The 14,601-nt window shown below is 41.8% G+C and overlaps 1 protein-coding gene across 5 annotated transcripts in view; it reads left to right on the top strand.

Annotated features, from left to right (window-relative positions):
- Positions 1 to 6,415: 6,415 nt before the first annotated feature.
- The window catches only part of RERE (arginine-glutamic acid dipeptide repeats), a 468,133-nt gene continuing 459,947 nt past the window's right edge, over positions 6,416 to 14,601 (top strand). For all 5 annotated transcript variants that reach the window (XM_033922383.1, XM_033922386.1, XM_033922385.1 and 2 more), the window contains exon 1: positions 6,416 to 6,624. The gene's annotated coding sequence lies outside the window, so the exon portion shown is untranslated. The remainder of the gene's footprint in view (positions 6,625 to 14,601) is intronic.

Below are 14,601 nucleotides of genomic sequence, written 5' to 3'. Positions count from 1 at the left end.
AGGATATCAGACACAGCAGCAACTGTAAAAATGTTTACAGTAGGCTTTTCCACTGATGGTCAGAGAATATATGGAAAAGTCTAGAGAGGCAACAAAACAAGCAGGGGATTGGGAATTAAAAGATAGGATCCAGGGTGAGTGAGGCTGTGATAGAGAGAGGAGACTGTGCACAGCAGAAAGAGGGCAAAGAAATTACAGTGGTATTGATGGTATAGTAGTTAGGGAGTAGAGCAGGGGTGTCAAAGTCCCTCCTCAAGGGCCACAATCCAGTCGGGTTTTCAGGATTTCCCCAATGAATATGCATGAGATCTATTAGCATACAATGAAAGCAGTGCATGCAAATAGATCTCATGTATATTCATTGGGGAAATTCTGAAAACCCGAGTGAATTGCAGCCCTCGAGGAGGGACTTTGACATCCCTGGAGTAGAGGGAAGAAAGAGGAGATTTTGGGAACTATTGGCACAAGGCAGGGGTGGCAAATTCCGGTCCTTGAGAGCCAGAGCAGGTTTTCAAGATATCCACACTGAATATGTATGAGATGGATTTGCATGCACTGCCTCCTTGAGATGCAAATCTATCTCATGCATATTTATTGTGGATATCTTGAAAACCTGACTTGGCTCTGGCTCTCAAGGACCAGAATTTGCCTACCCCTGGCACAAACAACAGAAGGGAGATGGTAGGTAGAGGGTAAAGTGTAAGGTATGAAAGTACAAGTTTTCAACCAGGTCTATTGCTATCAAAGTAGGGAGCACTGTGTCAGGTGGAGCTACCAGTACTCTGTTGCCAGTATTTTCAGGTGAATAATGTTAGGGGTAGGGCAGGAAATTTAAGGTTGAAGATTTACTTAGGGTGTCAAATGCCTGTGTTCTGCCCCTATTAGTGATGTTGCACAAGAAATTTAATCTGAGCAGAGAGAATATGAAACTATACCAAAAGTTAGAAATTATCTTTATTTTTGTTATGTTATGTTTAATTTTGCTTAATCCTCACAAATCAGAGTTCTAGGCAGGTTACAAGCAGCACATTGCTAAACAGAATTCTACGTATATAGGTTCAAACATGTTACATAGAGTTATACACGCTACATAAAATTATGCATGGGGGTCTAAGATAAAACATCTAAAATAGCAGCTAACCATTAACATTGTAATTATATAAAGCAGTGGTCTCAAACTCAAACCCTTTGCAGGGCCACATTTGGGATTTGTAGGTACTTGGAGGGCCTCAGAAAAAAATAGGTAATGTCTTATTAAAGAGTTTGAGACCACTGAGTTAAGGGGAACGGTTAATCTGCTGGCTTGTACAGGACAGTCAAGCCATTGTGACATCACTGATGAGGCTGGCTCTTATTGGTGGAATGAGGCATTATGACATCACAATCTCAGCTCTGCTTCCCAAAGACAAACAGGATGTCATGGTTACAGTTAAGCCAGTGGTCTCAAACTCAAACCCTTTGCAGGGCCCCATTTGGGATTTGTAGGTACTTGGAGGGCCTCAGAAAAAAATAGGTAATGTCTTATTAAAGAAATGACAATTTTGCATGAGGTAAAACTCTTCATAGTTTATAATGTCCAACGCTACTCGCGAGCTCCATAATGATCAACACTACTCACAGGACCTAAACTGCCAACCACCAATCATGTACTCGCTTACAACATTAAAACTTTAGTACAATTATGTTCTGTTCTGTTAGAACAGTAACTGCTGTCCTAAATCTATACTATGCCATGTAATATCTTCTATGAATGCCACAAATTCTTTTAAGCTATGTCTGCCAAAAATGTCTTTCAATAATTTTGTCCTTCTATACCATGAATGTACCTTCGTAACCCATTCTGGGCTCCTTTGGGAGGACAGGCTAAATAAATAAATGAATAAATAAAACTTTCCTTTTGGATAAGTCTTAATAATAATATTGTAATTTATAACTAAAGAGACATATGATCAAGAAAATGTTTTATTTTACTTTTGTGATTATGATAAACATACCGAGGGCCTCAAAATAGTACCTGGCGGGCCGCATGTAGCCCTTGGGCTGTGAGTTTGAGACCACTGATATAGAGTAAACTTATTATTAGTCCGAGTCTTTTTAAGCTTATTCCCCCCCTTAAAGAAAACCCACTGCTTTACCTAGAAGTCAGTAGTACTTTTAGTGATTCTGCCAGGTACCTGTGACCTGGATTAGCCACCATTGGAAGCAGGATACTGGTCTACATGGACCTTTGATCTGAGCCAGTATGGCAATTATATTCTTAGGGAATGCAACTAGGAAACGAGCACTACAATTCCATGCATACAAAGGAGGAAGCCAAGAATAGAAGCAGCCCTATAGGGTAAATCTGAAGAGAGCTGCCAAACCAGGCTTTGTGGGGTGGAAAGACACTGAGTAGGGTGAATGAGTAACGTTACATTGCCACAATTGAGCCTTAGCCGGTCTCTCTTCTTCCCCTCAAGCTCCGCCATAGCTGAGGCCTCTTCCTCTCCACTTACACCGGACTAAAGCTAGGTCTCACCACAAGGCCCAGGACACAGTGGCAAGTACAGAGAATGCAACTACCACCCTGCCTCTCTCACTGTATCCTGTATTTTTATTTTAAAGTGATCCTATTATTTTGTAAATAAGTTTTGCTTTTTTTTAATGTTAACTAGTAAACGTTGTGCTGTAAAAACAGTATAATGGATCCTAGATAAGATAGGCAAGTGGTCTGCTATGCCAAGTAGAATAGTATATGAAGAAGCAGAAACACTGAAAGTCAGTTAAGCTTCTTTATTGTAGGAGCATTCTTTTATGTGATCTCCTACAATAAAGAATCTTAACTCATTTCTAAAATGTCTGCCTCTTCATCTTCCATGCCAATAATGCTATCAAAATGTGAATCTAATACAATCTTTGCTCTTCTTACCCCTATTCCAGGCCTACTACTATCTCCTAGACGTTGATCAGGAACAAAGACCTTACTCATTCCCTTTAACTGGTGGGTGATAGAGAACTTTACTAGGTCCACAGGAGCCAAATTTGTGAGTGCTTGAGCACCCCCAATATTTAGCAAACTCCTTGCCTATGTCCCCACTTTCTGAACTGTTTTTCAGCACCTACGAGGGTCAATTGATTTCCAGTCTAATCAAGAAACAACTTTTTTTTTGTGGGGGGGAAATAATTTTTTTTCCAACTCTCCTTTTAACTCAATGTATTTGTGCTAATGTTTTTCCAGACTTTTCATGCCTTCAGTAAAATATAACATAAATCCAATATCAAATTCCAAGCTTCCAACCTTTAGAATATTATTTTTATGTTACTCCTTTAAATCCTTAACTGATATTGCTACTTCTGTTTTAGTCATAGACCTCAGAAACACCCCTCCACCGTCCCATAAAGGTTATGATCTCATAACGGGGAGATTCATGTGTAACCTCCTCATCGGTCAAGGCTTAAATTTTTAATGGCTGATGCTCAATAATTTTATATTTATTTTGAACACTTTTTATACTTTAAAACGACTAATGAAGTTTATGTACTTATCTTCAAAAGTGTTGCTGTACTTAGGCTGGTGGACCCGACATGTTTCGCTGCTGCTTCGTCAGGGATCCACTCTAAAGCAAAAATTACAGAATCATGTTACTAAGCCGCTCACGCAACTCCCTTAGTCCCATACTATGAACTACCACAACCAAAACTTTTGCTGTCTCTTACCTTGCCGTTAACCACCATCCCGCATAGACTCTTAAGATACAAGATGGCGGCGGCATGCTTAAGGTCTCTTTCTATAGTGCAAACACTGAAAGACCCGCCCCCCTCTCTCCAGCCTGAAACCTATCAGAGGGCTGCTCGGTGCTGACATCAGCACTCGAAAAAAACTAACTAAACAGGTGACCCTTCATTCATAAAAAACAAATGACCATTCATTCATAAATTAACCCCCAAATCTACCGGCTAGGGTTAGAATAATGTGGCCCACTCTATTTCAGTATTTAAACCAGCCGGCTCCACAGAATTGAGCCGTTGGATCCAACGCTGTTCCTTCACATTTAGAACTTCTTCAATGTTCCCTCCCACCCTCCCTTCTTGTATGCTATCAATGACACGCCACCTTAAATCTGATACTGTATGTTTAAACACCCTCATATGTTGTACTATTGGTGCTTGCATAAACTCATTAATTATACGGGATTTGTGTTCAGTTAACCGGATCTTTAACTGAACACAAATCCCGTATAATTAATGAGATTGTGCAAGCATCAATGTCCAGCTCTCTTGACTGTAAACCACCTAGAAGTCGCAAGATTGTGGCGGTATAGAAGAATAAAGTTATTATTATTATTATTAAGAAGCGACCCCCCCTTCCTAGTGTCTTTTCCTCCCTCCTCTTCCCCTAATTTATTTTTATTTTCAATGATGTAATTGAAAACTTTCCTTTCCCCCTCTCCTTCAAACTTGCGTATGTCTATTCAATGTCCAACCTTTTCTTTGTACCTCTATTCTTAAATTTATGGTAATGTTTTTAGCTTTGTAAACCGGCCAGCTACATGATGATGGTTGCTATATTAAAATGTAAATAAACTTGGAAACTTGGTTCCTTGCCACTAAATTGATCACAGCAGGGACATTCCCTTGCTGCAAGCAGCTCAGCGGCAACCCGATTCTCTAACTGGTGCCTGTGACATAGACACCGGTTAGATAATCGTGGTGTTAAGTGGACTTAGGCGTCTGTCCATGAGGACAGGTGTGATTCTAAATAGGATGCCCATGTGCGATTCTCAAAAGCCGCTTAGGCGGCTTCTGAGATCAGGCGTCCTATACAGAATCCGGCCCACAATAATAATAATAATAATAACAGTTTATATACCGCAATACCGTGAAGTTCTATGCGGTTTACAAAGATTAAGCGAAGGTACAAGTTGATTGAGCTTGAGAGAGGTGGAAGAAAGTGATTAGTAGGACAAGAAAACCATTGTTGAGGAGAAAGGGTTGAGAGGGTCAGTTGTTTAGATACGTTTTTAAAATGTCCAATCAAACTCATTTTAGGCACCCATCGCGCACTCAACTTCCTCATGCCTAAATATTTGTATAGGATAGTGTATACATAGTCTGATGAAATTCCAGCAGCCTCTGCTATCTAATTTAGGGTCAGTCAGTGATCTTCCACCACGATTCGGTGAACTTCATCAACCATTTTGTTGGTTGTTGCTGTTTTTGGATGTCTAGAGTGTTCATCAACAATGCTTGTGCTGCTACATTTTAACTCAGCAGCCCATGCTTTCACTGTTGAAGGAGATGCATCACCATGTATTGCGTCTAAGATTTAATTTTGGTAGGCGATTTTCCCTTCAAAGGAAGGAATGCTCTCACCGCCCAATACTCAATTTTGTCCATTTATAAGGCGCAGCACTTCACTTTAAAAGGCTGACACAAAACTAGACATCAGACTGACTTGAAAATCTCACCATAGATATTTGTCAGTGCCATCTGCTGGATAGTTATAGAATTGTGATGCTAATCTTGCTTTTTTCATGGTCAATCTGGAAACTTTTCAATTGACCCTAGTACTGACTTATGCATAGAGCTCTGCAAAAAGTATCTGCACTTGTATCCCCCATAACCTCCCATGATGTTTCACACTTTGCTGTTATCATTGATTTTAAAAGCATAGGTGTTAACTTTTTTAAATGATTAGGGGCATGGAATTTGATACAAATTAATCACCCTGGACATATTGAAGGCGTTTGTACAGAAGTGGGTACCAATGTGAATTAGCTGACATTGTGTTCTTAAAGGAGGTGGGATCTATTGAGTTAGGTTGTAGTAGTACATGTTTTTGGACTATTTGTTGACCATATTTCCTCACAGAAAAAGCACAGGGACATTTTTGGTCAGTCTTGGATTTCTAACAACCAGTTTGCACTATAGTTAGATTGTGAGCCCGTTTGGACTGATAAGGAAAATACTTAAGAGTACCCGCTTACTAGTCAACGTAGTGTAAACAGCTATGATATTTGCGGAGGAAAGGCGTTATATAAAAAAAACCCATGAGATCATCACTCATCAGCACTGATTTAAATGTAAACTCAAGGACTACAGCTACTGGGGATGCAAGCTGAAAACCAGAGCCGGTCTAAAATGTTCTCGCTAGAACTGAATAAGATGTTAGCCTTGACGGGAACAGGAGTGAGAAAAACTGAGTATGCAGCCTGGGGAAAGTAGGACTACAGTGCTAGGTGTTAAGACAGCAGAACTACAAGAACAAGAATGCCCTGTGCCCGGACGAAGAGGCCCGGATGTAGTTGAGCGCGCCCCCCTCGCTCATTCTTTCTTTCTATTTGTTTTAAATCGCTTCATGCTGCCCTTCCATTGGCTGTCGCTGGCGCCGGTCACCGGGGCCTCCGACGCGGCCAATAAGCGGGCACAATACTGGGAGGTGGGCCGGGCCTGCAGCGGTTCTTCGGCTGTTGTGCAGGAAGGAGGCTGAGCTTGGAAAGAACCGAGGCTGAGCCGGTCGGTGGGAGAATCCCAAGAGTCGCTGCCCCTTTAATAGTGCACACACCTCCGTGGAGACGGGGGGGGGAAGGAGAACCGCCCCCCGTCGTCCACTTACCGCGCCCATGGTGTAAGCCAGTGATCCAGGTAAGGCTTCGGCCGCCGCCACCAGGAAAAGGCGAGGGAGAGGCAGGACACAGGGGAGGGTGGAAATGGACCGGTGGGGGTGGGGTGATGAGGAGAAAGGGTAGAAGGCAGGAGATATAAAGAGAGGTAAAGGGTGCAGAGAAGGGGGGGGGGGGAGTGTTGGATGAATGATAGTGTGGGTCTTGTTGAAGCTTCCTTTAGTGCTGTGGTTTAAGATTCCCTCCCAGTCCTTCCACTCAGTGTCTGTGCTTCTTGATGGGGGGGGGGGGGGGGGGAGATGGTGGTTGGTGGTGGAGCGTTTCCCGGGACTTCTGTTGCAGCTGTGTGTGAGCAACAGAACTGATTTATTGTAGCCTGCCCCCCCCCCCCGCGACCGCCCGCTTTGGTTTGTAATTATTCCTAAGAGCAGCCAAATTTCGTGCTTCTCTTTGCGTTTCACCTGGTGCCCGAGGGTTTGCTTTTAGCTGTTAAGTCAAACCTTTTCGGGTTTCCAGGTCTTCGAGGGCCCCGGTTTGGGACCAGATTGTAAATTCGTGTAGAAACGTGTAAAGCTCGAAGGAGTTCGAGGATCCTAAGGAAGATTTATCTATAAGTTTATTCTTCCTAGTTTTTTGGTTGGTTTTTTTTTTTTTTGGGGTTTTGTTGTTGTTTTTGTTTAGAGATAGGGAGGGATTGGCTGGCACCGTCCCCCTAGCCTGAAGTAGGCTCATCGTGGGGGAGGGGAGGAATGTCGCTTTTCTCCTTAGTGTCTTTGTTTAACGGGCTAGGGTGGGGGTTGTCAGTTTGGGAGGGAGGAGATGGGATGGAAAGCAGACGTACAATAAACCGCACTGCTTACGGTTCTGGTGAGGCTCTTCATAATATGATTTGGTCTTTTCTAGGGAAGACTCGGGCGAGAGACACAAGCAGTCTTTGTGTCTGCCACAATGTAAATGTATCACTGACACACACACACAAAAAGAGATCTCTGATCTGCCTCACGTATGTTTTGCACCATGGAGGACTGTGATTCAAGGGGCTGCAAGTTACTACCGTGGAGGACATTTCTTTATAGGCCGCTTTTCAGGTTGTTGCCTAGGGGAGGGGGGTTATTCAGTGATCTGATCACAGGCAAACGTGATTTTGTTGACGTTTCCTCTCGTTTGTAGGCTTTCAGATGTATGCTGTCATTGAGCTGTCAGTTGTATGCTTGGGCTTTTATAAATATTGTGCTATGGAGCCTGGAGCAAGCTGATGTAAGGCAAAACTACTATGGATTCAAGCTTTTGTCCTGGTTTTTCTTCAGTGGGATTAGCGTCTGTACCACCATTCCATTATGAATACTGTTTGTATTATGGGGGGAGCCCCATTCATACTTGGGTAGAAAGCTTGTATTGTCAGTTTTCAAGAACTGTTAACAGGCATCTCTCTTGTCTTGTGGGGTGAAGAAACCTTAATTCTAACCTGAGAGGACAAGGTGCTTTCTGAGTTTTGGGAAGGATGCAGATTTTTTTTTGTTTGTTTTCAGTGTATCTTTCTGGTAATAGTTTGTGTTGATTATTATTGAATCAAATACCAGAAATAATTATTAGGCAAAATCTTATAATTGACTTGTTGGTATACACATTTTATGGAATATATTTGTTGATTAATTTTATTTTCTCATGACCTTGTGGGTTGAAACAAGGTCGCAAAGCCTATTTATTTTTTTTTTGCCATTTGTGCTGTTCTGTATGGTGGTGTAATAGCATGTGCTAACAGTGCACATAAAATGGGGATAGCATGCTATTACAAAATTTATTTATTTCTAGATTGCCTAAAACTAAGTGGTTAACAATTGAAAACATTCAGAATAATTAATGAACAATACAGTTACAAAATGCATTGAAATTACAATGCAATTACATGGTAATTTCATCCTCCTAAAATAGACAAAAGCTCAGTGAATTTACACAGTAGCTATCCTGTTAAATAAAGTGCAGTAATCACAGCTTAGAATTCTTATTAAATATGGCTCCCAAATTAAAAAAAAAGTCTTCAACACCTTTCTAAATTGTAAATGGTCAGAGCAAACACAATTCCAATCTTTGCATACCATCTGAACTGAAATAATGTAGTAATTTATTTTATTATTGATTTTTCCTTTTATGTTTAATTTCCGTTTTGTTTAATTGGAATTTAGGATATCACTTCATCTGGTGTTAAGGCCAAAGTGGTTGCAGGCTAAAATAAAGTACAAGATTTGTTTAATAAAAATTGATAGCCGCTATATAAATCAAAAGAACCTCAACTAGCATCCTGAATGCAACGACCCTACTGTTCTTCTAGTTTAAGCATTTTATTTTTAATTGTTGGGTAATATTGAGAATGGGTAGTGTATGTTACTTATGTCTGATTAATTCACTCTCACTCTCCCATAGTTTGTAATGCCAATTGTCATTTTTGTGATGCAGTGACATTGCTAAGTGCATGGGGACAGATTGTGGCAAGAATTGCTATTGCACACATTTTAGGTAATTGTCAATGGTAAACATACTAGAGGAGTGCATGAGTTTATTTTTGGTGACGTGTTAGGTCTACAGAGTACAGTACATTACCTTGGGGTAATCTCTCATTAGGGACTTGTTTTGTTGCAATTATAATCTAGCCAGCCTCTCTTTATTGCTGGTCTTGTTAATAATTTTGCTGTTTGTGAATCACTGTCCGTAAGTTTTTATTGCCTAAGATATACCTTTATTGTGTGTGATGCACTGTGGTGATCTTAAGCTGTATTGGAACATTACGCAGTACATGATATAACTTTAGAACCCGAAAGTCTTCAATGTTTAGCTGTATTCTAGAAAGGATGTAGAAGTTGGAATTGAGATCTCCAAGTCAGTATATCTTGTTTCATTAGTATTTTAGAACATAATCTGCTGAAGTAAAGGCTGTTCTAAAATACAGGAGGAATGGATGTTTATGTACTGAGTGTGCGTGTGTGTGTGCCATAAACATTCATTAAAAAAAGCTATAAAATTTCAGTGGATTGAAACCAGCACATAACCATGGATGGGTTGGCACATTCACATTTATCTTAGCCAGTTTAGAACTATGAATGTGTATTTTCCCGACACTGTCACACAGATTGATAGATATCCCTTGTCATGTTTTTTTTTTTTGTGGGGGGTTTGTGGGGGGGGCATTAGTAATTGGGATTTAACAGAGAGCCATCCTTAAGCCCTCCAATGGAGTGCTGCTCAATCAGAGCAGTGCGTCAGAACCAAACATGCTTGGTAGCAGGTGTAAATCCTGATATTGATGTTTATTCCTAATTTCAGAGGGAGCGTTCTGAATAAATATGTATCTTCTAGGCACGCCCTAAATACTTCCAGACCATGCCGCATTGCCATTTGCACATATTGTGCACGTCTGAAATAGAGTTATGCAGGGACAGAAATCGAATCTGTCCCTGCCTGTCCCCATAAATGTCAGAAGTAGTTTGAGAATGACACGGTGACAAAATTCATCACTGTCCCCGTCCCCGCGGATAACCGCGGGAAACCATCTTCATGTCATTCTTTAAGGAAAGAGGGAAGAATCAGAGTATGAATGGCCACAACCACTGACCCACAAGCTTTGCTTTGAAGAATGCTGGTGTAGAAGGACTGAGGTTGAAATAGACACTAGAAAATGACATGGGTTTATTTCCCGCGGTTATCCGCGGGGACGGGAACGGTGATGAATTTTGTCACCGTGTCATTCTCTAGTAGTTATTTCATTTAATTATGCTAAGATGCTTTGTTAATTTGCAAATATTAATTGGGAAGAATATATACTTTGTAAATAGGTCTCTGCCAGAACTTCTAATGTAAATATAAACCAGGTGATTAGGACCCTCAAGCTATGTCAGCTGAGGACTTCCTCTGAAGGTGGCCAGGGTTCCCTTTTGCCAAGCTTGGCAGGCAGCAGTAGTGTCCCTGAGCCATGGATGCTGGGCACCTCAGTGGCTCAGGGTTGTTGCGAGTGACTGATAGCTTGTTGGAGGTGAGTTCTGGCTGCCGCAGCAAGGGTCAGCAAGTACTTCAACACTGGAGAATTAAAAATAGAAATGCATTTCCTTTTCTATTAAACACCATAGAAAGACATCTGCTATATACATTTCCCAAAGCTAACATATATTTCAGTTAATAAATTCCTTTTTTTTTAAACTTTGTCTAGAGATTTATTTTTCCATCAAGTTGGTTCCAGTTTCTCTTTTTACTGCTTTCCTGTCTTCTGCAAATAATTCTTCAAGTGGTTGCTATCCATTGTTTTCTCCTACCATGGCCCAGCATTTCTCCCTCTCTTCCCTTCCTCCCATTGTACAGCATACTCACTCCCTTCTGTCCTGGATCAATCTCCCTCTTTTTCCCCTCCCCACTCCTGCACAGCGTTTATTCCTCTCTCCTCCACCCCCATGTGCAACATGTCTCCCTCTCTGTCCACCATCTCTTTATCTCTCATTCCCTCCCTTGCTGAAAAGAGAGTGGGGAAAGAGAGAGAGAGAGGAATCCAGGTTGCATCTCTCCCACTCCCCCCCTTTACTGCCACATCCAACATTCCTCCCTCTTGCATCCCTTTCATTCTGTCCCTTCCCCAACACCATATCCAACATTTCTCCCTCTCATCTTTCTCTTCCCCATGCATCTCTACCTCACTCCTCTCCCTCCTTAAGCCCAACAATTTTCCTCTTTCTATTCCCTCCCCCCACCTCAGCATCTTTCCCTCCTGTCTTCCTTCATCCCCATTCATGCCCCTTTCCTCCCTTCTTTCTGTTCCAAGTTCATGCCCCTCTTTCCTTCCTTTCTTCCTTCTAGCCTTTGTCCCAAGTTCGTGCTCGTCCCATGTCCCAATAACGTTAGAGGGAAGGCCTCTGGGTTGGTTGCAGGCAATGTGTGAGGGGTGAGTATGGCTGGAGGGCAGGAAGAAGGAAGTGCCGCTTGGACAAGCGAGGTGACATACTTGTGAGAGGCCCTCGAGGTGCCTCCATCCCCATGGGATCCCTGGGAGGTGGGGGGGGGGGGAGATTTCCATTCCCATTCCCATTCCCATTCCAATGCAACTCTCTCTAGTCTGAAACTCAAATTGCCCTTCTAAATTGACTGTTGCTGACTGAAATGTGATATTACTGACAGTTATATGTTCTAGAGCCCATGGGTGATGTGAATTTTAACATAAGAACATAAGCAGTGCCTCTGCTGGGTCAGACCAGAGGTCCATCATGCCCAGCAGTCCGCTCACGCGGTGGCCCATCAGGTCCAGGACCTGTATAGTAATCCTCTATCTATACCCTTCTATCCCCTTTCCTTCAGGAAATTATCTAATCCCTTCTTGAACCCCAAAACCGTACTCTGTCCTATCACACCCTCTGGAAGCGCATTCCTGGTGTCCACCACCCTTTGGGTGAAGAAGAACTTCATAGCGTTGGCTCTGAATCTGTCCCCTCTTAATTTTTCCAAATGCCCTCTCGTTCTTGTAGGTTTTTGAAAGTTTGAAGAATCTGTCCCTCTCCACTTTCTCTATGCCCTTCATGATCTTGTAAGTCTCTATCATGTCCCTCTAAGTCTCCACTTTTCCAGGGAAAAGAGCCCCAGTTTTTCTAATCTTTCAGCATATAAAAGGTTTTCCATACCTTTTATCAATTGTGTCGCTCTTTTCTGGACTCTCTCGAGTATCGCCATATCCTTCTTAAGGTATGGCGACCAATATTGGACGCAGTACTCCAAACACGGGCGCACCATCACCCGATACAACGGCAGGATTACTTCTTTTCGTTCTGCTTGTAATACCTTTCTTGATAATCTATTTGCCTTGATAATCTTGATAATCTATTTCTAGCAATCTATTTGCCTTTTTAGAGGCCGCTGTGCACTGTGCTGACGGCTTCATTGTCTTATGGAAGATATCAAGTTATTTCAGTGGCAAAGTTCTGTCTTTGTTGGCTATCCAGTTTACATGCTATATAAATAGATAAAGCATGTCCTGTTTTAAAGGTATATCAAAAAAGCCTGAAGTGGCAGGATTTCATACAAATTCTAGTGGGGTAACAGCTGTGTCCTTTGTCTGCTTTGCTCACTTTGTTTTGCAGCTGAGAGCAAATAGTGTGAAGAACCGGATCTCTTTTTTTTTTTTTAATTGTGTGAGGAACAACATAACCTGGCTTGAATAAAAAGTCCTTAAACAATAAGCTTCTGTCTCCTTTCTGCAACATACTGTGTTCACACTGATTCTCTGCCGTAGTCATTGTAAAATATTATTGTATGGATTGGGGAGGAATAGCCTGTAATGTTTCTAGAATGTAGCTTTATTAATTATGGAAAATAGGGGCTCCGGTGTATTTGTTGTGTATTGAAAGCCTTAGGCACTTAATTTTACTTACATCTGTTTTATATATGTGTTGTAGGCTGTAGATTGAGTAGTAATTGTCCTTAATATTAAGATGCCCAGGAAGAGGCATAATATAGAAAAGAGATGTCTGTGCTGCTGTAAGGTAATTGGTGAAACCTCATTTGATTTATATTGTCTAGTTTATGAGCTTGTACCTCTGAAAGGAACTAAAACAGAGCTTCCCAAACTGATTCTTGCAGGTCTCCCACTATACCATCTTTCCTCCTTCAATCTGTTTAAAATTCTGTTGCATGACGTAGCATTCACCATTGTCACTACACTCGCATAACCTCCCTTTTTAAGTCACTTAATTGGTTCCCAGTCTGGTTTTCATATACAGTTCTAAACACTTCTTACAAGTGCATTAATTTGGCAGCTCCTCAGTATCTCTCTCCTGGTAAGTCAGTCTTACCTGTACCCTTCTCCACTGTCAATTCCCGACTCGTAATTTTGCTTCGCAATATACAGTAGTTGGAACAGACTTCCTGAGTCAATATATCATGTTTTGTCTCTGTTCCTACTCAGATCTAGGCCAAAAGCCCACCTTTTTGAGGCTGCTTTTAATGCACAACTCCCTATTTACTTGTTTAGTTCTAATGTTTGTTTTAATCATTCCCACAATAAATAACTTTCTAACCCCTTATGTGTCCTGAATAGATTGTAAGCTCTGATCAGGGACTGACTCTTAGGTGTTTTGTGTATGTTTATTAGCGCTGTAGAAATTATGATTAGTAGTAGGGGTCAGGACCCAAAATGGGGTCATAAAACTTTCATTTGGAGGTTGTGACTTGGGGTGGGTTCTCCATAGATACATCATTACTTTGCACCTCCAGAAATTATACAATTTATTTGGCCATGATCATGGGGGTCAAAGCCACAAAAGATTGATAAAATTCCTGGAAGAAAAATACATATAGTTTTATTAATCATGTAGACTTGAGGAAAGCCGTTGCTTATCCCTGGCGGTAAGCAACATAAAATCTATTTACTTCCAGGGATCCTGCCAAGTATTTGATCTGTGTGAAATACTGCTGGAAACTACTAGACTTGAAGAAACTTCTCTCTGAGCCAGTATGGCAGATATTCTATTAAGAACTTATTTTATGTATGATCTAGAACAGTGTTCTTCAACCACCGGTCCATGGACCAGTGCCGGTCCACAGAAATTTCCTGCCGGTCCACAGGGCCAGCACGTACATCAGGCCCAAAACAGTGTTCTTCAACTGCCGGTCCACGGTGCGATCGATGCGGCGTTACCTTCGAGCCAGCTCCCTCTTCCTAACTGATTCAGTGCACAAAGCCATGGGCAGTGGCTCCTATGGGCATCCTGCGTCTGAACCAGAAGCCTTCTCTCTGACGTTGCAACGTCAGAGGGAAGGCTTCCAGATGAGGCATGAGACGTGCAAGGTGCAATTAGTACTATTATGGGGGCGAGGTCTGGGGTGGAGATTGGGTAGAGATGAACAGGGTCCGGCCCATGACTTAGCCCAGTGTTTTTCAACTGCCGGTCCACAGACCGATGCCGGTCCACAGAATAATTCTTTTATTTCTGCCGGTCCATAGGTGTAAAAAGATTGAAAAACACTGATATAG

This window comes from Geotrypetes seraphini, chromosome 15 (genome assembly GCF_902459505.1).
Source record: "Geotrypetes seraphini chromosome 15, aGeoSer1.1, whole genome shotgun sequence".
NCBI classification, from domain to species: domain Eukaryota; kingdom Metazoa; phylum Chordata; class Amphibia; order Gymnophiona; family Dermophiidae; genus Geotrypetes; species Geotrypetes seraphini.
The sequence above is the reverse complement of the archived record's forward strand: the minus strand, read 5'-3'. Positions and strand labels throughout refer to the sequence as shown.